The sequence below is a fragment of the Emys orbicularis genome, chromosome 13 (genome assembly GCF_028017835.1).
Source record: "Emys orbicularis isolate rEmyOrb1 chromosome 13, rEmyOrb1.hap1, whole genome shotgun sequence".
Classification (NCBI taxonomy): Eukaryota; Metazoa; Chordata; order Testudines; family Emydidae; genus Emys; species Emys orbicularis.
The window spans coordinates 6,568,956-6,592,559 of record NC_088695.1 but is presented as its reverse complement, the minus strand read 5'-3'; the positions used below and the strand labels follow the sequence as shown (position 1 = coordinate 6,592,559).

The window sequence follows — 23,604 nt, the reverse complement described above, 5'->3', positions numbered from 1 at the left end:
TCCCTCAGGCAGAGACAAAGTTCTTTATCAAGCATTCTTAAAACTACAATAACATAATTTTAAGCTAAACAAAAGCAATAAAAGCATTAACATTCCCATTGTAATAATATGATGGGGTTGTTGTATAGCCTTAGTTACATAGCACAATACATCATAATTAGTACATAAAATAGATACCCTATGGGGCGTATGAAAGGCACACTTTTCAATTGGATATATATGTTGGAGCATATGAATTTGACCTTGAAATTCAGAGATTTATTGACCTTTGGTAGGAGTGAAAGCAAATTTTAGAATCGGTCGGGTACTAAGGCAGTTCAATTAAAGGGTATTTGGAATCTCAGGGCTGATTGTAGAACTCTATCTGCAGGCCAGTAAATAATAGGATTGCCTGCAGCAGTGATGAGATTTAAATATATGTCTTGCAAAGTGGTGGCTTTGACATACACACAGCTATTATTAGCTTGGAAAAGCAGGTGTCCTGTCAGGGTAGTTTTTTGTCCCCTACCCTTCCAACAAACGTTGTCATGAACAGTGACAACTTCCCCTAGCTTCAGTTTTTGTACACACTGAAGCTGTGGGGGTTCTAAAGGCCAAAGTGTCCATTGAGTCCCTATTTTTATTTAAATGTCGGGGGTTATTCCAGGAGCACTGACTACAAATCGCTTAGGCATACCAGGTAGTTTAATTTCCCAAATGTTTTGGTGAATTATTTAATCCCACATGCATTCTTCCCACGGACCCGGCAGGATACGGTATGTGGGAGCTTACATCCCTCCAATCGGTCCATATGCTTGGAAGGAGCACTGCAAAGGCCTGCACTTCCACCCAGAAAATCTCCAAGTATGTCTTTACGGCCACAGATCAGAGGATACTCCTGAAGTGTCTGTAAGGGCAGTGGGCCAAGCCTGATGCTCCAAATCACTCTGAATGGCCATTAGCTGGTCATTCAGGAAATCCTGAATTCTGAACATGCCAGATCCCACTGCAATTCCTTCCCAGCCTCAGTGATATTTAGCACCATCGTCGTCAGAAGTTTCTGGGTCATTGAACTAAGGGCGGAGATAACACGTAATTCACCAACTCCAGCCTGTACCTGGGTTAGCTGTGCTCCAGTAAGAAGACCCGTGGCCTTTTCCAATTGTCCTAATTTATTTATGTGGTTGGCCTTTATAAATAGTCCAAATTGCAGCTGCGCTATTGGCACCATTTTATAGGTGATTAGTTAAGTCTTTTTTTTTTCTTTTTTTTTTAAAGAGGAAACCCAGGCCCTTTGCTGTGCTAACCTAATGGCAGCTCCTTTTGAGCAATTAGAATATGTAGAGGTGACCTGAAAACTGGATAAGGGCAGTGTACAGTTTATAGTCCCTAGTGCAGCATTAATTAGTTTATTGATATTTTAGCACATTTTTTTTTCAGTGAAGTACCAGACCACATTTGTTGGCTAAACACTTTTAGCTACTTTTGAGAGGCATTAGCATTAATAGCACAGGAAGGGGTATATTTGCAGTATGGTGCAGGTTCAATTATTGGTTACTGGGATTATTTTAGGACAGGTAAAATTTCCGGCGGCAGAACAGACTTTTTGGGTATACGTTTGCTTATTTACTAATTGGGTGACTAAGTAACAATAAAAGCAGCAAAGAGTCCTGTTGCACCTTATAGACTAGCAGACGTATTGGAGCATGAGCTTTCGTGGGTGAATACCCACTTCGTCGGATGCATGGGGTGGGTATTCACCCATGGAAGCTCATGCTCCAATACGTCTGTTAGTCTATAAGGTGCCACAGGACTCTTTGCAGCTTTTACAGATCCAGACTAACACGGCTACCCCTCCGATAAGTAACAATAAGAGTCTTTTTCATTTAACATACTACAAATTTCGGGAACGGCCATTATATTTACCTCGCCATAGAACCCATTAATTTTAATTTTAGATTTTTGGGGCTTATTTGTAATGATATTCTATATTTTTATTTTTATTGACCCATTTGTTTTTTACTTAATTGTTTGCTTATATGACTTATTTTGAATTTTAAAGAAGAATTTTTTTGAGCAGAATTTTAGTAAATCACTAAGATGTGAAGGCCTTGGCCAGTGTATTTCATTAGAATATATGGTATTATTTGTATTTGGGTATATTACAGGGGTGGTAGTGGTGGTGGGGGAGATGGTAGGGGTAGCGTTTGTGGCAGCAAAGCGCTTTTGGTATTCATCATTTGAAAGCCAATTGGGGAGTGATATACATGCTAAAGGTACTTGTCCAAAAGCACCGCACGCATTACTTGGAATAAACCCCCAAATCCAATGAATACCACATTTCTAAGACTCGTCCTCACAATTTCCTTCTTGCTAGTATACAATACTTCGTTTTTGCCACCAGTGCCAGTTTTTAATGTTCTTTGTGGTCAGAAATCCCTGGACTTTGGCGGTTTCAGCGGAGTGAGTGTTCCTACAGGCGTGGTTTAGCATTTTGCAGGGGAGAGGTTACTAGCACATCACCCTGTAATGCTTTAGTTTTTTTAGCAAAATCCAAATGCATGGTAGTTCTGTCAGTGGACAAGGGAGCGGTTACTAGCACTTTACCTTGTCCTTTTTTTCTGCTGTCCAAAAGAAACAGCAGCACCAGAAGGAGAAACAGGCTGATCATCAGTCGGAAAGTCCTCTTGAGGTGGAGAGGCATTTTTGAAGTGAGAAGTATGGGTCCAGGCAGTCAGTCCTTGGCACTTTACAGCGGTGTTGGTAGTCAGCAGGACTTGATAAGGGCCTTTCCAGCGTGGAGCCAGGGCGGTCTTTCGCTGATGGACCTTTACGTAGACCCAGTTTTCTGGTTTCAGCGAGTGGCAAGGTTGTTCAGCTATTATTATTATCTATAAAAAAAAGGTATAAAGGCTTGCCCCAATTGTTTATCTTTGGAGCCCTACCTGGAGGAAGGGAGATTCCCTGCCCGGGTGTGTAGTTCCCCTCTTGCAATTGCTTAAGAATAAACTGTCTCTGATTTGTTACAACCAACCTAAAAGTAAAAACTCTGTTTTCTTCCACAATTATTGGTGCCGTGACTCGGATGGTAACGCCCGGCTGACACAGCGGCAGCTACTGCGGACTGTTCCTCTTCGAACCCCAAGACGCCAATCAAGAGGTAAGAGACCTTTTGAAATCTCTAATGGGGTATCGAAGGAGGACTGCCCGTGGAGCCGTCTGTCCCTCTTGGGCTCACGCCATCCGAACTTATTGATTTTGTAACAAAATCAAATGCAGAGCAGTACTGAGGAACTGTTGCCGCCCTCAATAAGATTAGTTTGAAGTGGTAAGGGCCGGCTCTAGCTTTTTTGCCGCCCCACAGCCGGCCCTGGAAGTGGTACTGAGGATTTAGTTTTCCCTGATGTGTAACAAGGCCTGATCTGAGTCAATTACATGCAAGCTGCTTAACCCTTTCTTGTCACGTGTCACAGAAGTTTAGATCCTGTGTGGATTCTTCCATGTTTAATGAGGTGTGATTTCTCTGTGAAACTTTTCCCACAGTCTAAGCACTTGTGAGGTCTCGCTCCTGTGTGGATACTCCCATGTTGAACGAGGTCTGATCTCCATGTGAAACTTTTCCCACAGTCCAAGCACTTATAGAGTCACTCTCCTGTGTGGATTCTCTGATGTTGAACAAGCTGTGACCTCTGTATGAAACTTTTCCCACAGTCCAAGCACTTGTGGGGTCTCTCTCCCGTGTGGATTGCCTGATGATAAATAAATTCTGACCTTCGTATGAAACTTTTCCCACAGTCCAAGCACTTGTGGGGTCTCTCTCCTGTGTGGATTGCCTGATGTTGAACAAGGTGTGACCTTCTTATGAAACTTTTCCCACAGTCCAAGCACTTGTGGGGTCTCTCTCCTGTGTGGACTGACTGATGACAAACAAGGTCTGACCTTCGTATGAAACTTTCCCCACAGTCCAAGCACTTGTGGGGTCTCTCTCCTGTGTGGAGTGCCTGATGTTCAACAAGGTTTGACCTTCTTATAAAACTTTTCCCACAGTCCAAGCACTTGTGGGGTCTCTCTCCTGTGTGGATTGCCTGATGTTTAACAAGGTGTGACTTTTGCATGAAACTTTTCCCACAGTCCAAGCACTTGTGGGGTCTTTCTCCTGTGTGGGTTGGCTGATGATTAACAAGCGCCGACCTACATGTGAAACTTTTCCCACAGTGTAAGCACTTATGGGATCGCTCTTCCGTGTGGATTGCCTGATGGTTAACAAGGTTTGACCTCTCTGTGAAACTTTTCCCACAGTCCAAGCACTTGTGGGGTCTTTTTCCTGTATGGCTTTTAAGTGACTTTCGTGCTGACTTTGAACTGAAACATTTCCCTTCAGCTCCTCCCACAAAGGTCCCCTGTGGTTGAACTTCTCCAGGAACTTCCTGATGATGATTCCCCTCCTCGTTCTCACTCCCTCGCTCAGCACCTGCTGGGAGAGAGAAACAATCCAGACAGGAGTCATTGTGCTGGGGAGAAAGAGGAATAGCACCGAGGGAAAACCCAACACAAAGACTGAGCAATTGGATTCTGCCTCCACATCCCACCCGAACACTCACAGGGAAGGAAAGCTGGGAAGCAAACTCCTGCAGAGAAGAGGCTGGGTGGAATGGTGTGAGCGATATCTGATGACTGCAGCCCTGTCCTGGCTGAGATGAGGAAGAACTGAGGGTGCTTACTCACACCATATTTTGGGATTCTCAGCTTTTTCCTTCATTCCCTAGATGGTTTCTGTGTCAGTCCTCACCTGTGCGGGTGCATCTCGGAAGCCTTCTTTCTTTGCAGGCCTGGAGATCGGGCACCCATGGCTCCTCCCCTCGTTCCAGCCGGGCGATCAGCTCAGGTTTGGGAATGGGAAATCCTGTGCAGAGGGTGAAATCAGACCAGATCAGGGTGCATGGAGCATTGGTGGAGTATTTGTCACAAAGGATATTCCGTGAGTGGAACCTGTCCCTGCGCTCTGCTGGAGGAACGTGGAATCCAAGAGGATGGGGAAATGGTCACTGAGCCCCCTTGCGCAGAGGAAGTTGTCTGGGGAGGTGAGTTGAATTATTACTACACCCTCACTAGGCGTTCCCAAGATCTGTGCGCTCTGGGGGCCTTGCTGACTCACACACAGCTCTGCACTTAAACCCCTGCCTCTTTCTAAACCTGCAGAGCCCAGAGCCCTCCCCATGGCTGGAGCTATTCCCAAGGAGGGAGGTGAACAGGGATTGTGTGTGCAGCCGAGAAACAACACAGACAGGACAATGCTGGATTTATGCCCCTTTGAAAGCTGGAGGGGTGGGGATGGTTTAGCTTGTCCATTGGGTTTTGACACCCATGTCCCACTGGAGAGGGCACGGAGATGTAAGTCTTTCTCACATGGCATCTGTGCATTATGGAACCCACTCGCCTCTGATCTAACTGACCGGGGAAGAACCTGAACACATTCAGACACGCAGACCCCATGGCTTCTAATAACCAAGGAGACGGGAATCCCTTACCCAGCGAGGTCACCATCTCGTAGTTCTCCTGCATGACGTCCCTGTAGAGGGCTCTCTGAGCGGGGTCCAGCAGAGCCCCCTGCCCCTGGGTGAAATACACAGCCACCTCCTCAAAGGTCACCGGCATCTGAAACACCAAGAGACCGTCACTCAGCTCCTGCTGCCCCAGATACAATCCCACTCGTCATGGGAAAAGGAAAAAAAACGTGAAGCTCTGGGAGGGCCAGACTAGCAGAATCCCTCCCGCACCCTGCTCAGAGCAGCCAGGAGGCTTCAGGGTGGGGAGAAGTTGAGAGCTCCTTGTCCCCCCCAGCAGACAGAGCAGGGTCGGGATATCTCATTTCCCACACGCCTGCCAGCCACAGGCTGATACGGGAAGCCGAGCTCTGAGCCGGGGACAGGGACAGGAATCCCAACAGCTTCTCGTCGTATTTCACAGCAGCCTCAGGCTAGTGGGTTCAGGCTCCAGCACTGGGAGTCTAGAAAATGTTCCCAGCCCTGCCGAGGGGGTTATATCCTGTTTGAGAAATGGGGGAATGTCCCCTCTCACCTCCCCCGCCACCAATGGGCCTACTCAGAAAATCAGCACGTTTATCACACCCTGTCTCTGCCCTGCCTCTCCCTCCCCCTGCCCAGGAGCTCCCTGAAATTCCCCTACCTGAGCTGGCTCCATCACAGACATTTCCCTTCCCTGTCTCCTGGAAGACGGGACGATCTGGAGCGAAATGTGAACGTGATTCCTCAGCCTGTCAGGGCGATGGGGGAGGTTACAGAAGGGGCTTCAGTCCATGTCACCCCCAGATTCCTGTGGAAGAAACAGAGTCTTCACTCTTGTGTTCATTAGCAGCAAGTCAGAGGCAGTTTATTTCAAGCAATTGCAGGGGGAGCCTAGGGACAGGGGGTTCCCCTTCCTTAGGCAGGTCTCCGAAGTACAACAGTTTCAAGCATGTATTTACAGGTTCCCCTCACGTATATCAACGGATACAGCTGAATCTTGTTTATACATTTTCCTCCCCATTATCTTAGTCAGCAGTCCATTCTCATCTTAAAGCAAGGTTAGAAAACAGCTTCCCATGTAGTTTTCCCATCCGCCTCGCACAATCCCTGCTTCTACAAATCTCGCGCTGTTAGGGTTAAGGTTAGCCTTGTCTTGGAAGAATGACCACGCATTGTGTTTGGATCTGAACAGCCTAAGGCCTTGTATTGATTACAAGCGCACAGGAGAGGACCGCTGTTGGAAACGGCCTCCCCAAAGCTGGTTACAGACAGGCTTATAAAGCCTAAAACCACAATCTAGTTACACAAGGTTGCACACATTTCCTTGTTATTTCCTTACTAGAAATGTTGCAAAATCAATACAAATTAGAGCAAACTTAAATTCTTCCCATATGAGGCCTTTCCTGTTATTTACTGTCTGTCCTTTTGCAGTTAAATGGCGACTGTAAGGGATATTGCACAATTGTTTTGGGCCAGGGCTGGTGCAAGGAAGTTTCGCGCCCTAGGCGAAACTTCCACCTTGCGCCACCCCACCCCACCCAGCCCTGCAGCAGCTCCCCGCCCCCCCTCCACCCTGAGGCGCCCCCCCAGAGGCACCCCCCCACGGCAGCTCCCCACCCCCTGGCCCCGGGATCCGTGCGGCAGCTCTGACCCAGGGGAACCCCTGGGCTGCCGCCGGCGCGCTGACCTGGGGAACCCCTGGGCTGCCGCCGGCGCGCTGACCTGGGGAACCCCTGGGCTGCCTGCCGGCGGCTCAGACTCCCTCTCCCTCCCAGCGCAGTGACCGCTGTAAAAAAAAAAAAAAAAAAAAAAAAAAAAAAAAAAATCTTGGCACCCTAGGCAACCGCCTAGTTGTCCTAAATGGTAGCACTGGCCCTGTTTTTGGCTAGGGGACTGTTGGGTACTTTCCACTGCCTCCTCTGTGCCCCCATTTAAGCGAGCTGACCTTGGCAGCTTGACATGAGGCTTGGGCCTATAAGGTTTGGATGCCACTGGATTTTCCCTTACAAGGGGCTTGGGGTGCAGACTGCGGTGGGGAGAGGACACCCCCCAGCCCTCTCTCACCACAGCAGCTCGGGGCCGGGTGAGAGGCACCTCTCCCCAGCCGCGGGGGCTCCTGTGGTCCTGAGCCGGGCTGAGGGAGGGGTTCCTCTCCCCAGCCGCGGGGGCTCCTGTGGTCCTGAGCCGGGCTGAGGGAGGGGTTCCTCTCCCCAGCCGCGGGGGCTCCTGTGGTCCTGAGCCGGGCTGAGGGAGGGGTTCCTCTCCCCAGCCGCGGGGGCTCCTGTGGTCCTGAGCCGGGCTGAGGGAGGGGTTCCTCTCCCCAGCAGCTCCGGTGGACCTGAGCCAAGCCTGTGGAGGGGATTTTTTCCACTCTGACTCCTCCTGCCCCTTGTACACAGAAACACGCAGGATCTTAGTCCAAGGCCTGTAAGCAAGCTTGACCAAACTCAGGACCTTGATTAAAGTTTAAGACCTGCTAAATTTTCCCTCACAGCCTGTCTTCTGCTCTGTCTCTTAAGGACATTAAGATGGCTGCTGCAAATCCCCTTTTCACACTTCCACATTCCCCCCCAGGCTCTTCAGACCCTTCCAATAACAGCAAAAAGAACAGGAGTACTTGTGGCACCTTAGAGACTAACAAATGTATTAGAGCATAAGCTTTCGTGGGCTACAACCCACTTCTTCGGATGCATATGAATAACATGTTCCAATAACAGCAACTCTGAGCCAAATGCTAGAAAAAGAGCAGAATCAAAGGGGCCACTTTGGGGGATTGCCCCCCATTGCAGTGTAAACCCCTCTCCCTTAGCAATAGCCGGAGCCCTCTGATGGCATCACCTGAAGAATGAGCTGCCCTGGACACCCCCAGCAGCCCCCAGGGACAGGCAGGCAGAGGCTGATCCCATTGGCCCATCCACACTCCCTGCCTGCCAGAGCCAGCAGTGACTCTGGTCTGACTCTGGTGTGGCTGAGATCTGAATCCTGCAGGGAAATCAGACCAGGGCCCCGGGCAGACCCCAAAACTCATGAGACACAGACCCCACCAGCACGGGTGTGACGGGGGGGGGGGGGGGGGCGGGTCTCTCTTACCTTCCCTCCGAGCGGGGCCCCCCTGGGGCAGGGGCCTGGCCAGGCTGGGGGCTCTGCCCTGGGAGAGGCTCCTGGGTTGCAGCGGGAAGGGCCCTGCTGGAGATTCCCCTCTCCCGGCTGCAGTCAGGGCTCCGGGCTCCCAGCACCAGCCGCCGGGGCTCGGGGATCTCGCTGGGAGCCTGCGAGTCGCTTCCTGCTGCCGGGACTGAGCCCAGCGATCGCTCCCCTCAGAGCCGCCTCCCAGCTGCTCCTGGGTCCTAGCGATAAACCCATCGCGCTACAGCATCTCTGTGTCCGGCTGCTGTTCCACTCACAGGCTCTACGGTCAGAAGGGCCCATCATGAGCATCTAGCCCAGGGGTTCTCACGACCAAATTTGGTGGCCTCACAGTGTGGCCAGCAACTCTCCCTGGTGGCCGCTCTGACACTTTCCCCTATAATCCTAACTAACTTTACGAGAAACCAATAAATATGCACAGAGGTAAGAGGGGGGAATGTTCCTGCCTCACTCTTTGCAGGGAAGAGGGAGTGGAGGGGGGCAGCCCAGCAGGGAATGGGGTCTAGATAGGGGGCAGTTCACACAGAGCTTGTAGGGCAGCCACATTCCTGGGAGAGAGCTGCTGCTGGAGTTGAGTGACCTGGCTCTCAGCTCCCCACACTGCCCCCCTTAGGTCGGTGGAAGTGCTCCTGGTGAGGACGCGCCCCACCGACCCAAGAAGGATTGTGTGGACATCAGCTACCGCAGTCATTACTGGAGTGGTTATAAGTCAACCTCATACAGGTCAACTTAAGTTTGGAGTGTTGACGTACCCTTACAAGCCAAGGGATTTCTCTCACCCAAAAACTTTCAGCAGTCCTTATAGGCTCACTTGGTAGCCTTCCAGCTAGGACCACTCCCCCAGCTTAATGATGCTCCTATTGTCTTTCAAGAGATCTTGCTGCCCTGAGTAGAGATGGGGGAAGGGAGGGGTGGTGGCCAGAGCCCTTTCCCCCCCTTCTCATCCTCGGAATCTTTACACTGGAAAAGTCTTTAGTGGGTCATGGGGTCAGGGAACTCCATGGCATAAGTGAGCTCCACCGTGTGCTACAGATGAATTGCAAGTTTCTTTGTTTACCCCTTTCTTCCTATTGGTGGACGGCCAAATAAGAGTTTTCTAACATGGAGAGTCAGTCCTTTGTTGTCTCTGAGGAGTTAGTCTGTGGGAGTTCCCCAGAACTACGCCATATTTCAGTAACAAAGAGGGTTACCCTACGGCTGGGTTTTCCCAAAGGGAGTCTCTTCTTTGAGCCTGCTCAGTGGAGATTTCTGGTAACAACAAATGTCCCCGTAATTTGCAGAGCAGACAGGCTGCAGCTCAAAAAGAAGCCCTGATTGGTCCACTTCCCAATTGGTCCATTCCTCTGCATCCAGAGCCAATTGGTGCATTCCCCTGCATCTGATTGATTGCTGCCGGATCCTGCCCACCCAGGCCCCAGCTCCCAGCCCAGGGGAGGGGTCCTGCAGGAAGGTGCTGATTGACAGCTGTCGCTGCGTTCTGGGCTTGTGCCAGCGCCCTGCTGCTGTGACAGGACTGACACTGCCCTCATGTAACCGGGTGCAGATTCACCACCGCGGCGCCTCCTGCTGGTCATCCAGGGAATTATCTCAGTCCATCAGCAGGGCACCCTCCTCCAGGGTCGCCTAGAGGGGGGGGGCAAGTGGGGCAATTTGCCCCAGGCCCCCGGCCCCGCAGGGGCCCCCAAGAGAATATAGTATTCTATAATATTGCAACTTTTTTTATGGAAGGGGCCCCCAAAATTGCTTTTCCCCAGGCCCCCTGAATCCTCTGGGTAGTCCTGCCCTCCTCTGGTGGTGTCTCACGCTCTGTCACTGCTTCGCTGTCTCCATCTCTTCGGAATCTGGATCCGCATCGCTCCTGGACCACAGTGTCCTCTTCAAGGTACAGTCCTCCGGCTGTGCCCCAAACTCTGTTCTCCCCCTTCTGGGGTGTAAAGGTTTGCTTTAGTGGGACACTACTGAGAGTATGCAATTCAGGATGAACTGCTGAGAGAAAGGGCAGGCACAGCCCAAGACTGGTAGTCCTTCACTCACAAGGTACACCAAAAAGCGAACTTCTGTGCCATCACTCTGGCTAACAAAGTCAGAGAAGCAATTCCCTCAGATACTCCAGTCCCCTTGAATCACTACTAGACACATTGCTTATAGGGATGAGTGGTTATTAAAACCAGTGTCCCCTGTTATAGGTTCTCCTGATCCCAAAGGATCAGCTACACAGCCAGGTCAATATACAAATCAGATCTTACCCAGAAATCATGCTGTTGCCAATCCTTTAGTATCTAACATTTAAAGGTTTATTAATAAAAAGAAAGGTGAGAGTTAAAATTGGTCCAAGGAATCAAATACATACAATAATCACAAAGCTCTTGATTCAGGCTTATAGCAGCGATGGAATAAACTGCTGGCTTAAGTCAAGTTTCTGGTTACTTCCAAATCATTAGAAGGACCTCCGTTCCCTGGTTGGAAAGCTCCCATTCATATAAGTGCATAGTCCAGAGGTTTGAGGAGCAGAGAAGCTGGAGCAGGAAAGAAGTAAGATGGAAACATTTCCAGGGCCTTTTATATCTTGTGTCATGTGGAGGGAATCCCATTGTTCTTACTGTGGAAAAGAACAGTAACAAGATGGTGTCCAGTCACATGAGCCATCACATGAGCAAATCACCTGTCCATGCTGTGACGAACTGGGACTGTTCTTACTGTGGTCTGTGAATGCTGACAGGGGGGTGTAGCTAGGATAGTCTGCATTGGGGGATGGGAGACTGACCGAAGGAGAATACCTGAGCATGTAACCTGAGAACCCAGGAGGGGGCTGGGGCGAGGTGACACCTTTGCCCGGGAAACTGAACAAAGGCTGTGGGAGGGGTCGCTGAAGGCAGAGTCTGAGGAGCTGGCTAGTGACCATGGCTGGGAGGCAGACGGGGCTCTGACCTCCCAGGGGGGCTAGGGTGTCCGGGGACCCCAAGATGGACCTAACGGAGGGGGTCCTGTTGTCTGTGCCTGCAAGACCTGTCTTGGACTGTATTCCGGTCGTCTAAATAAACCTTCTGCTTTACTGGCTGGCTGAGAGTCATGGTGAATCGCAGGACGCCGGGGGTGCAGGGCCCTGAGTCCCCCCATACTCCGTGACAACTGGTGGCAGAGGTGGGATCTACTGCACCCCGTGGACGGCGCTTCCTGCAGTAAGTGACTGGGGAGAAGTAAAGCGAAGGGGGATTGACGGGGACCAGGCGTGCTGAAGAGTCAGAGAGAGACGGTTATCACCCCTGGGAGTGTGTGACCAGTGAGAAGGGCTTTTGCAGTAACAGGGTCCCCCGGGGGATCACAGCGAGTGGTCCCAGGGGCGGAGGAGTCTGCAGCTCGACCCTGGCAGAGAGGTGGTGACCTCGAGAAGGGCTGGCACACTAGGGGTCCCCCTGGAAACTGTGGGGAGCGGTGAGCACACAGGCCTGTGAGTGGCCAGCAGGAAGATGTATGCCAAGCGGCTTAAGAGCGACCTGGTGGAGCTGTGCAAGCAGAGGGGGGTGCGCATTGGGAGGCTCACCAAAGAACAGCTCATTGCCCAGCTGGAGGAGGGAGATCGCTCGAATGAACTGATCCCTGTCTCTGAGGGAAGCAGCCTGGCAGATGCAGCGCAGGCCCCAGTGTCTGTCCCAGCTGGGAGTGGTCAGCCGGCTGCTGAGGGCTTCCCGAGACCCCTCCTTCCTACGCCTAGGGGAAGGGTGGGGAGGAGCCCAGCAAATACCGAGGGCGCAGTGACCCCCCCGGCCAGCAGGGGATCCTCCCGGCGACGCTCGCCGGCCAGCAGGGGATCCTCCCGGCCACGCGCAGCATCCGTGGAGCGGAATGGGCTGGAATGGGAGATAGAGCTAAAACTGAGAGAGCTGGAGGATCGTGAACAACAGAGACAGCATGAACGGGAGGAGAAAGAGAAACTGAGGCAGCATGAACGGGAGGAGAATGAGAGACAAAGGCAGCATGAAGAGAGAGAGAGGCATCGTGAACGGGAGGAGAATGAGAGACAGCGTCAGCAGGAACTGGAGCTGGCGAGGCTGAGGGGCCGTGAGCCCCCGGCTGCGGTGAGTGAGGGGGGACCCAGGACTGCACGGAGCTTTGATAAGTGCATCCTGGCCCCACGTAAGGAGGGGGAGGACATGGATGACTTCCTGGATGCCTTTGAGACGGCCTGCGAGCTGCACCAGGTTGATCCTGCAGACAGACTCCGGGTTCTCACCCCCTTACTGGACCCCAAAGCCGTGGCCTTGTACCGCCAACTGGAAGAGGCGGAAAAAGGGGACTATGAACTATTCAAAAAGGCCCTGCTACGTGAGTTTGGGCTGACTTCTGAGATGTACCGGGAAAGGTTCCGGAGCCAGGATAAAACCCCTGAGATCTCATATCTGCAACTAGCCGTCCGCATGGAAGGATACGCCAGCAAGTGGGCTGATGGGGCCCAGACAAAGGAGGACCTGGTTAAACTGCTGGTACTGGAGCAACTGTATGAGCGGTGCCCATCCGACCTGAGGCTGTGGTTGAGGGACAAAAAACCAGAGAACCCGCGACATGCAGGCCGGCTGGCCGATGAGTTTGTGAAGAGCCGGTCAGGGGCTGGCAGGGAGGAGTCCCAAAGGAACAGTCCCACCACAACGCAGAGCGAGAGTCACCATGGGCCCTCCCAGCGGGAAAATACGGAGAAACCCCACCAAAGGGGAAGATCCAGCGTCAGGTCCATCCAACCCACTCGAGGGGACCCCTGGGACATGGTCTGCTATCACTGTGACCAAAGAGGTCACATACGGGCCCAGTGCCCCAGGCTCAGGGACAGATTGAGCAGACCAAACCCACAGAGGGTTGACTGGGTAGAGACCCAGCCGGGCGAGAGGCAGCACTCCCAGGGAAGGGGGGCTGGCAGAGTACCACCTGCTAAGGAGGAAGGAGAGCTCCAGGCCTGCTCCTCTGTGGGGCGGGATGCTCCAGACTCAGGGTTTTTGGTTTATACGGTGGGCGCGGGGCGGTCCCTCCGGAAAGAGTACCTCGTTCCCCTGGAGGTGGATGGGAGGAAGGTCGATGGATACTGGGATACGGGCGCAGAGGTGACGCTGGCCCGGCCCGAGGTGGTGGCCCCAGATCAGGTGGTGCCCAACACCTACCTGACCCTGACGGGGGTGGGCGGGACACCAGTCAAAGTGCCCGTGGCGAGGGTACGCCTGAAGTGGGGGGCCAAGGAGGGCCCCAAGGATGTGGGGGTACACCCGTATTTGCCCACTGAGGTGTTGATGGGGGGAGACCTGGAGGACTGGTCAAGCAACCCACAAAGTGCACTGGTTGTGAGCCGCAGTCAGAGCCGGCGAGGGGCACTGCGCCCTGGCCTTGGGGAGGGTGCCTTGCCCGAGGCGCAGGACCCTAACCTGGTGGGGAGGGAACGCCCAGGGACACGGCTCAGGGAGGCTGCGGCTTCAGACCCAGCCGGCGAGAGAGAGCAGGTGGCCATCTCTGTCCCAGCTGCTGAGTTCCAGGCCGAGGTGCAGAAAGATCCCTCCTTGCGGAAGATAAGGGACCTGGCCGACCTCGGTGCGGTACAGACCATGGGGAGAGGTGGCCGGAAAAGGTTCCTGTGGGAGAAGGGGTTCCTGTACCGAGAATGGGCTCCCCCAGGGAAGATGGGGTCAGGGGGGATCAGGAGGCAGCTGGTGGTACCCCAGAAGTATCGCCGCCAGCTGCTGTACCGGGCCCATGACACCCCCTTCCCAGGGCACCAGGAAACCTGGCGTACCCAGCAGAGGCTGCTACGGAGCTTTTACTGGCCTGGGGTCTTTGTTACTGTCCGACAGTACTGCCGATCCTGTGACCCCTGTCAGAGGGGGAGGAAGGCCCGGGACAAGGGGAAAACGGCTTTAGGACCCTTGCCCAGCATAGAGGAGCCTTTCCAGAGGGTGGCCAAGGTAAAAAGGGGGGCTCTGAACCAAGAGAGCCCGAAGCACAGACCTCCAGACTGGAACGCTGGGAGAAGACCGCAGCCCAGTTGGAACCCCAGGGGTATTGGGGTGGGAAAAGGGCACAGGCCGCATAACCCTTCCCACATGCGAACTGCGAGTGCCATCGAGCACCCCCGACCTAAGGGGGGGGCGTGAAACTGGAGGGGCCTGGTGTAATTCTCACCAAGGAATGGGAGGGATGCTGGGGCATCCATGGGAACGGGGGTAGGTTCGAACTTCCCCGGGTCACTGGTTAAAGTGACCCCGCTCAGTTCGGTCTCGGAGGGGGGAGAGATGTGACGAACTGGGACTGTTCTTACTGTGGTCTGTGAATGCTGACAGGGGGGTGTAGCTAGGATAGTCTGCATTGGGGGATGGGAGACTGACCGAAGGAGAATACCTGAGCATGTAACCTGAGAACCCAGGAGGGGGCTGGGGCGAGGTGACACCTTTGCCCGGGAAACTGAACAAAGGCTGTGGGAGGGGTCGCTGAAGGCAGAGTCTGAGGAGCTGGCTAGTGACCATGGCTGGGAGGCAGACGGGGCTCTGACCTCCCAGGGGGGCTAGGGTGTCCGGGGACCCCAAGATGGACCTAACGGAGGGGGTCCTGTTGTCTGTGCCTGCAAGACCTGTCTTGGACTGTATTCCGGTCGTCTAAATAAACCTTCTGCTTTACTGGCTGGCTGAGAGTCATGGTGAATCGCAGGACGCCGGGGGTGCAGGGCCCTGAGTCCCCCCATACTCCGTGACACATGCATGACTCAGTTCTTTACAGGTAGATGCCATGGCCCACATGCTAGTTTGAATGTTCCAAGGCAGGCTCATCAGATGTGGATTGGCATCTCCCAAGGCCCATTGTCAGTCATGTACTTCTTGATGGACCCCTCAATTTGAACAGTCCCATCATAATACGATAGCCAAATGCTTCACTGGTGCAAACATAGAACAGTGGTTGCAACGATGATCTATATGTTCATATTTTAATCAGATCACGTCATACAGGGGAACCAGCAGCCCTTAGTCCTTGCTTCCAGCCTCTCGCCGTGGTGACAAACTGCAGCCCCTAGTCTAGCCCTTCCCTCAGGGGCAAACTGCAGTTCTTTATGGGCAGCTCTCTTTGGCAGCAAATGGGACAGGATCAGGCCCGCTTGCTTCTCTGGGCCCCACCCCCAGGACCCTCTAGCAGCAGCACTTACTGCCTCTCCTCCAAGTTCTGCTGCTTACCTCTTTATCCCTGGGCCACTTCCCCATAGCCCCAGCACCTTCCCTGCCCCCTATCGGGGCTTCAGTCTGGCAGCCAGTCAGGCTGGAGCTCCGCTTGCTCGCCTGACCTGGCCTGACCTGACTCCACCCCGCACCGCTGTTCCCGACACTTCCCTTTATAGACGGCTAGTCCTTTTCCCTCAGGCTGGAGAAAGAGACTGCTCTCTGCTCTGCAGAACAGTCCTCTTTATATGGCCCTCACTGGCCTTTCTTGGCTGCTCCATCAAACCTTCTTTCCATAGGCTCTCTCTGCAAGCCCTCCTCTCATTGGCTGGGCTTTGCACAGCCTCTCCGAGGGCTGCTTTAACCCCTCTTCTCACAGAGTGGGAAACTGCACCACTACACCTCACCTTGTGAATACCCCCACAGCATCCCCTCTAGCACCCCCAATTCTACCCCCCCCCAGCTCCCACCTTCATCAGTGTCCTCTTTTTGGGCACGTGGGATATGCTCACCCTAGCAACAAACATACAGTAAAATCTCACCATTCTACATGCACTGGTGTTACATGCATTTCAACGGCAGATCATGAGTTTTCCAAGGATCCCTCATCAGACCTACATTGTACACAATATATCAGAACCATACATAAGTGGTGAACATGGGGCATGGGGGGCAAAGAAAGTCTCTGCCATCCCAAGACAGGACACTGCGGTAGATGGGGAGGGGGTGACCAGCTGGGCTGTCAGGTTCCTCATCTCCCTCTGGCCTCAGTGATGGGGGTCAGCCTGGCTTCAAGGCTGCCCTGGTCTGTTGACATCCCCGGCTCCCTTCTTGCCTGAACCCAAGTTTGGCATCTCAAGAATAGGGAGATGCAACCACCTCCCCTATCATTGTTTGGGGTGTCGTTCATGGACCTTTAGAGTTCAGGGGCAGCTTCACACAACACTCACAGTCCAAGTCGAGTCCCTCTCTGGTACCAGTGCAGTGAGTTCAGTTCTCAGCCTCAGCTGTCAGGCTCGGAGGAGCAAAACCAGCAGTTTCCCAGCTCTGTCCCCCCAACTTCTCCCCGTCCCAACAGCATCTCGGCAGGGATCAGGCGGTGTCGTGGAAATTAACCACGCCTTGTGTTTGGATCAGACAGCCTGAGGCTCCTTTATTGTAATACAAGCATGTAGGGAGAGACAGCTGCACCGAGCTGCTCTGCAAAGATGAAAAAACTAAAAGCTTATATAGATTTGTAACAATATTCAGATAAGCACACTTCCTCATTCATATTTCCTTATTAGGAACACAGCAAAACCAAGTTGTATAGTTTTAACAAGTTGTTCTTTGGTGGTTAACGGCTTTCTTAAGATTAGCTGTTGCACCTGTGTTTCTCGGAGCTCCCTCGGCAGTAACTTCCGTTTCAGTAACTTCCGTTTCAGTCTCTGTCTGTCGCATTCTGCATCTAGCTCTCACCATCAGTGTTCATGCTGAGAGATACTGATCACTGTCATTGTTCAAACCACACACAAAAAACTCACAACAAAGGGCAGCTGCAGCGGCACAGGAGCCAGCAAACTGAGCTGTAAACAGGGGAGTGTCAGTGGGAGTTTGCAAGGGGAGTTTGCGGGGGAGACTAAGAGAGCTAGGCAGAAGAATAGACAGGCTAGTGAAGGGAGTGGGTGGTGTTCTGCCGGTGTTCTGTGGTGTTCTGCCGGGGGGCGGCGGGAGGCTTTTTTGCCTGGGGCGGCAAAAAAGCCAGAGCCGGCCCTGTCCTCAGGGATCGGTTTTGGGACCAATCTTATTCAATCTTTTTATTACTGACCTTGCCACAAAAAGTGGGAATGTGCTAATAAAGTTTGCGGATGACACAAAGCTGGGAGGTATTGCTAACACAGAGAAGGACCAGGATATCATACAGGAAGATCTGGATGACCTTGTAAACTGGACTAATAGTAATAGGATGAAATTTAATAGTGAAAAGTGCAAGGTCATGCATTTAGGGATTAATAACAAGAATTTTGGTTATAAATTGGGGACACATCAGTTAGAAGTAACAGAGGAGGAGAAGGACCTCGGAGTATTGGTTGATCACGGGATGACTATGAGCCGCCAATGTGATATGGCCGTTAAAAAAGTTAATGCGGTCTTGGGATGCATCAGGCAAGGTATTTCCAGTAAAGATAAGGAGGTGTTAGTACCGTTATACAAGGCAATGGTGAGACCTCATCTGGAATATTGTGTGCAGTTCTGGTCTCCCATGTTTAAGAAGGATGAATTCAAACTGGAACAAGTACAAAGAAGGGCTACTAGAATGATCCGAGGAATGGAACACCTGTCTTATGAAAGGAGACTCAAAGAGCTTGGCTTGTTTAGCCGAACCAAAAGAAGGCTGAGGGGAGATATGATTGCTCTCTATAAATATATCAGAGGGATAAATATCAGGGAGGGAGAGGAATTATTTAAGCTCAGTACCAATGTGGACACAAGAACAAATGGATATAAACTGGCCATCAGGAAGTTTAGACTTGAAATTAGACGAAGGTTTCTAACCATTAGAGGAGTGAAGTTCTGGAACAGCCTTCCAAGGGGAGCAGTGGAGGCAAAAGACATATCTGGATTCAAGACTAAGCTTGATAAGTTTATGGAGGGGATGGTATGATGGGATAGCCTAATTTTGGCAATTAATTGATCTTTGATTATTAGCAGGTAAATATGCCCAATGGTCTGTGATGGGAGGTTAGATGGGGTGGGATCTGAGTTACTACAGATAATTCTTTCCTGGGTGTCTGGCTGGTGAGTCTTGCCCACATGCTCAGGGTTTAACTGATTGCCATATTTGGGGTCGGGAAGGAATTTTCCTCCAGGACAGATTGGCAGAGGCCCTGAAGGTTTTTTGCCTTCCTCTGCAGCGTGGGGCACGGGTCACTTGCTGGAGGATTCTCTGCACCTTGAGGTCTTTAAACCATGATTTGAGGACTTCAATAACTCAGACATAGGTTAGGGGTTTGTTACAGGAGCAGGTGGGTGAGATTCTGTGGCCTGCGTTGTGCAGGAGGTCAGACTAGATGATCATAATGGTCCCTTCTGACCTTAAAGTCTATGAGTCTATAAAATAAAATAAAATAAAATCTAAAATAGGACGATTCTGGCAAATGACCATTTGTCTCTTGAAATCTGCAATAAATCTGAGCTACATCCTATCAAACTAAACTAATATCAAAGTACGTGACCTCACGGCCTTCACAAAGAGAGAAAAATCCACAGTCCAGGGTGGGCTATGAAATGATTTCACATTCATAAATTGAAATCTCAGAGAATCCTTTAAGACTCAAAATCAGGAAAAGAAATTTACCCATTTTCTTGTGAAGTCACTAGGGTGACCAGACATCCCGATAAAATCGGGACTGTCCCGATGTCGAGCAGTTTGTCCCGCGTCCCAACTGAAGTACGGTCGGGACGCCATTTGTCCCGATATTTTCTTTCGAGCGCTTTTTTGTTGTTGTTGTTTTTGCTTAGGAAAATATCGGGACCGCTGCAGGGGGAGCGCCTTTTCAATTGTTACATTCAGCGATCCGGGTCTTCCGCAGCAATTCGGCGGAGGGTCCTTCAGTCGCTGACGGTCTTCGGCAGCATTTCGGAGGCGGGTACTTCTTTCTTTGGTGGCAAGGTTTATTACCCACCGCCAAAATGCCGCCGAAGACCATCAGCGACTGAAGGACCTTCTGCCGAATTGCCGCCGAAGACCCGGACAGGTGAGTGTAACAATTGAAAAGCGCTCCCCCTGCGGCGGTCCCGATATTTTCCAGTTAGCATCTGGTCACCCTAGAAGTGGCTAAACCAGCTTCACTTCTCACCTCATTATTCGGCTGTATGAGTTACAAAAGTTTTAGCATCATCGTCATAAAAGAAAGAGAACAAAAGACAAAACAACCTTCTCATCTACAAATGATCTGGACTAAACCTAGAAAAAGCCAGGAAGCAATTTTACCAATAGATGGAAACAGGGCTATAAAATCTGAAGGTCAAACTGTGCTTTGAAGGTCATTGAGATTTCCCTGCCCACTCCCAGGCCTGTGACACTTCCTTCTCCAGCACTCAGGAGTCTGACTTAAGGTCATAGACATCAAAGCCGTGACTCCTAAACATGAAGAGCCAGGGACAGGATGGTAAGTGACAACTTGGGAGGTGGAGGGATAGAACGGAGACAGGTTAAACTTTCCATGGCTGGGACAGAACCTGCTGTGTTGAGAATGGAGCATGACAGTGACAGGGGAAGGAGGTTTCAGAGTGGGAGCCGTATTAGTCTGTATTCGCAAAAAGAACGGGGAGTACTTGTGGCACCTTAGAGACTAACACATTGATTTAGGCATAAGCTTTTGTGGGATATGACCCACTTCATCAGATGCATAGAGTGGAGCATACAATAGGAAGATATAGATAGATAGATAGATAGATAGATAGATAGATAGATAGATAGATAGATAGATAGATAGATATACAGAGAACATGAAAAGATGGCGGTTGCCATACCAACTCTGAGAGACTAATCTATTAAGATGAGCTATTATCAGTTTTCCCCTACTGTTACTCACACCTTCTTGTCAACTCTTTGAAATGGGCCATCCTGATTACAAAAGTTTTTTTTCTCCTGCTAACAGCTCACCTTAATTGATTAGTCTCTTAGAGTTGGTATGGCAACCCCCATCTTTTCCTGTTCTCTGTATATATTTTCCTACTGTATGTTCCACTCTATGCATCTGATGAAGTGGGTCATAGCCCACGAAAACTTCTGCCCAAATAAATGTGTTAGTCTCTAAGGTGCCACAAGGACTCCTCGTAGTTTTTTTAGGGGAAGGAGGGAATCTCTCGCACTCACCCCATCGCCCTGAAATAGCACAGAAGCTAAAACACCACATTTTACTGTCCCTGCTCCCCACTTTTTTAGCATCTAGTTAATTCTGGTGCATAAGGGATAAAATGTACAAACACTAAATGCTTTTCAGCACAGCCTGGTGTAATGTGAGACTATCTGGGAATGAGACAAACTGGCCCCAAAGGGGGAACTCAGGGACTAGCAATCACTCTGCTAACGGGAGTCAGAAACTGTGTTCCCTGCAGACTATGCAGCTGCACAGCAGGCTATCGAGGGCCTTGGAGACAGGCAGGAAGAGGATCCCGCCCCCCAGGCTTGGCCCAGGTCCACCGGAGCTGCTGGGGAGAGGAACCCCTCCCTCAGCCCAGCTCAGGACCACAGGAGCCCCCGCGGCTGGGGAGAGGTGCCTCTCACCCATCCCCGAGCTGCTGCGGTGAGAGAGGGCTGGGGGGAGTCCTCTCCCCACTGCAGTCTGCACCCCAAACCCCTCATCCCCAGCCCTACCCCACAGCCCACACGCCTAGCCAGAGCCTTCACCCCCTGCACACAACCCATTGCCCAGCCCTGATCCCCCCACCCACCCCAATCCCCTCATCCCCAGCCTCACCCCAGAGCCTGTACCTGCATCCAGAGCCCTCACCCCCCCCACACACATCCCATCCCTCTGTCCCAGCCCTGAGCCCCTTCCCAAACTCCGAACCCCTCGGCTCCACCCCCACCACATGTATTTTATTCTGTGCACCAATGTGGAGATGATGCGTCACATATTGAATCATAGAACCAAATTCATTCCGAACATGGATGTAAAAAATGAGGGAACACTGGTCAGAACACATCAGATGCTCAGAGTGAGTTTACACTAGGAAATCTGGTGGAGAGTCACAGAGATCTGCTGGCTAATCCCGACCACACCTCCTAGCGTAGCCAGAACTTCAGAGGCTGATGCTGCGGAGGCAGAGGTGGGATCTCCAGGCCTCCCACAACAGGCCCTGTGGGAATCAGTCCCTCTCAGTGGCGCTGTCTGAATGCAGAGGGGACGGGCTGAGTGAGGCGAGGCAGCACCTCTCTACCCCTGTGCTCTCCCTCTGCGCTTATCCCATGATCCCCAAACACTCGATACCCCAGTACCCAGCTCCCCCTGATTTCAAGCTCCACCAGCCCTAACCATCCAATCCCCAGTGACCTCCCCAGAACTCAAAGCCCTGGTCCCTTAACATTTGATTCCCCCAGAACCCAGCGCCCTGGGGGATGTGGAGAGGGGAGGAGTTACCAGACCCCAGGGACACTCCCCCTGCAGAGAACAGCTCCAGGTCAGTGGGGGAGCCCAGCCCAGTGGCTGGTGGAAGATCGGGGGTGGGGACAGGTTTCTAGAGTGAAGGTGGGGCCTGGTCCAAGTGTCCTTCTCCTCATCTCCATGGCAGGGGGATCCCGGCTGGGAGGGGAAGGGAGAGGGGGGAACTTCAGCCAGGCAGAGGGAGTGTCTGGAGGAGTTTCTCTCTCTCCCTTCCCCCACCTGTGGCCCATCAGCTCAGCAGCCAGGGCTGCAGCAGGGAGGAGGGGCTGATTGGGGCTTCTCCTCCTCTGCCTGGGATTTGCTTAGACCAGGCAAAGCCAGAGGGTCACTGACCAGTTGATGCTCGGATGATGCTGGATCCTCACCCCAGCGATGGGCAGCTGGATGCTTGGGAGCCAAAAGCCCCTGACGTGTGTGGGAACGAGGAAATGGGGTTGTTCCTATGGCCTAGTCAGGGCCCTGAGAGAATTTCCCTGCTGTGTGGAGGAGTCTCTGATGTCCAACATGGTGTTAGCTCCACTTGGAGCATTTTCCGCACTGAGAACATCTCAGAGGTTTCTTCGTATGAAACTTTTCCTACAGTCCAGGAACTTATGCGGGCTCTCTCCTGTATGGATTACCTGATGTCTAAGAAGGTGAGACCTCTGCTTGAAACTTTTCCCACAATCCAAGCACTTATGGGGTCTCTCTCCTGTGTGGATTACCCGATGTTTAACAAGGTCTGACCTCCCCTTGAAACTTTTCCCACAGTCCAAGCACTTGTGAGGTCTCTCTCCTGTGTGGATTCCTTGATGTCTAAGAACGTGTGACCTCTTCTTGAAACTTTTCCCGCAGTCCAAGCACTTATGGGGTCTCTCTCCGGTGTGGACTGCCTGGTGACTAACAAGGTCTGATCTCCACTTGAAACTTTTCCCACAGTCCAAACACTTATGGGGTCTCTCTCCTGTGTGGATTACCTGATGATTAACAAGGTCTGATCTCCGCCTGAAACTTTTCCCACAGTCCAAGCACTTATGAGGGCTCTCTCCTGTATGGATTGCTTGATGTCTAAGAAGGTGAGACCTCTGCTTGAAACTTGTCCCACAGTCCAAGCACTTGTGAGGTCTCTCCCCTGTGTGGATTGCTTGATGTATAAGAACGTGTGACCTCTGCTTGAAACTTTTCCCACAATCCAAGCACTTATGGGGTCTCTCTCCTGTGTGGATTACCCGATGTTTAACAAGGTCTGACCTGTGCTTGAAACTTTTCCCACAGTCCAAACACTTATGGGGTCTCTCTCCTGTGTGTATTGCCTGATGATTAACTAGGTCTGATCTCCGCCTGAAACTTTTCCCACAGTCCAAGCACTTATGAGGGCTCTCTCCTGTATGGATTGCTTGATGTCTAAGAAGGTCAGACCTCCGCTTGAAACTTTTCCCACAGTCCAAGCACTTGTGAGGTCTCTCTCCTGTGTGTATTGCTTGATGTATAAGAACGTGTGACCTCTGCTTGAAACTTTTCCCACAATCCAAGCACTTATGGGGTCTCTCTCCTGTGTGGATTGCCTGATGTTTAACAAGGTCTGACCTCTGCTTGAAACTTTTCCCACAGTCCAAGCACTTATCGGGTCTCTCTCCTGTGTGG

The 23,604-nt window shown here is 51.8% G+C and overlaps 1 pseudogene; it reads right to left on the bottom strand.

Moving 5' to 3' along the window:
* The window catches only part of LOC135888212 (zinc finger protein 250-like), a 65,576-nt pseudogene continuing 41,972 nt past the window's right edge, over positions 1 to 23,604 (bottom strand).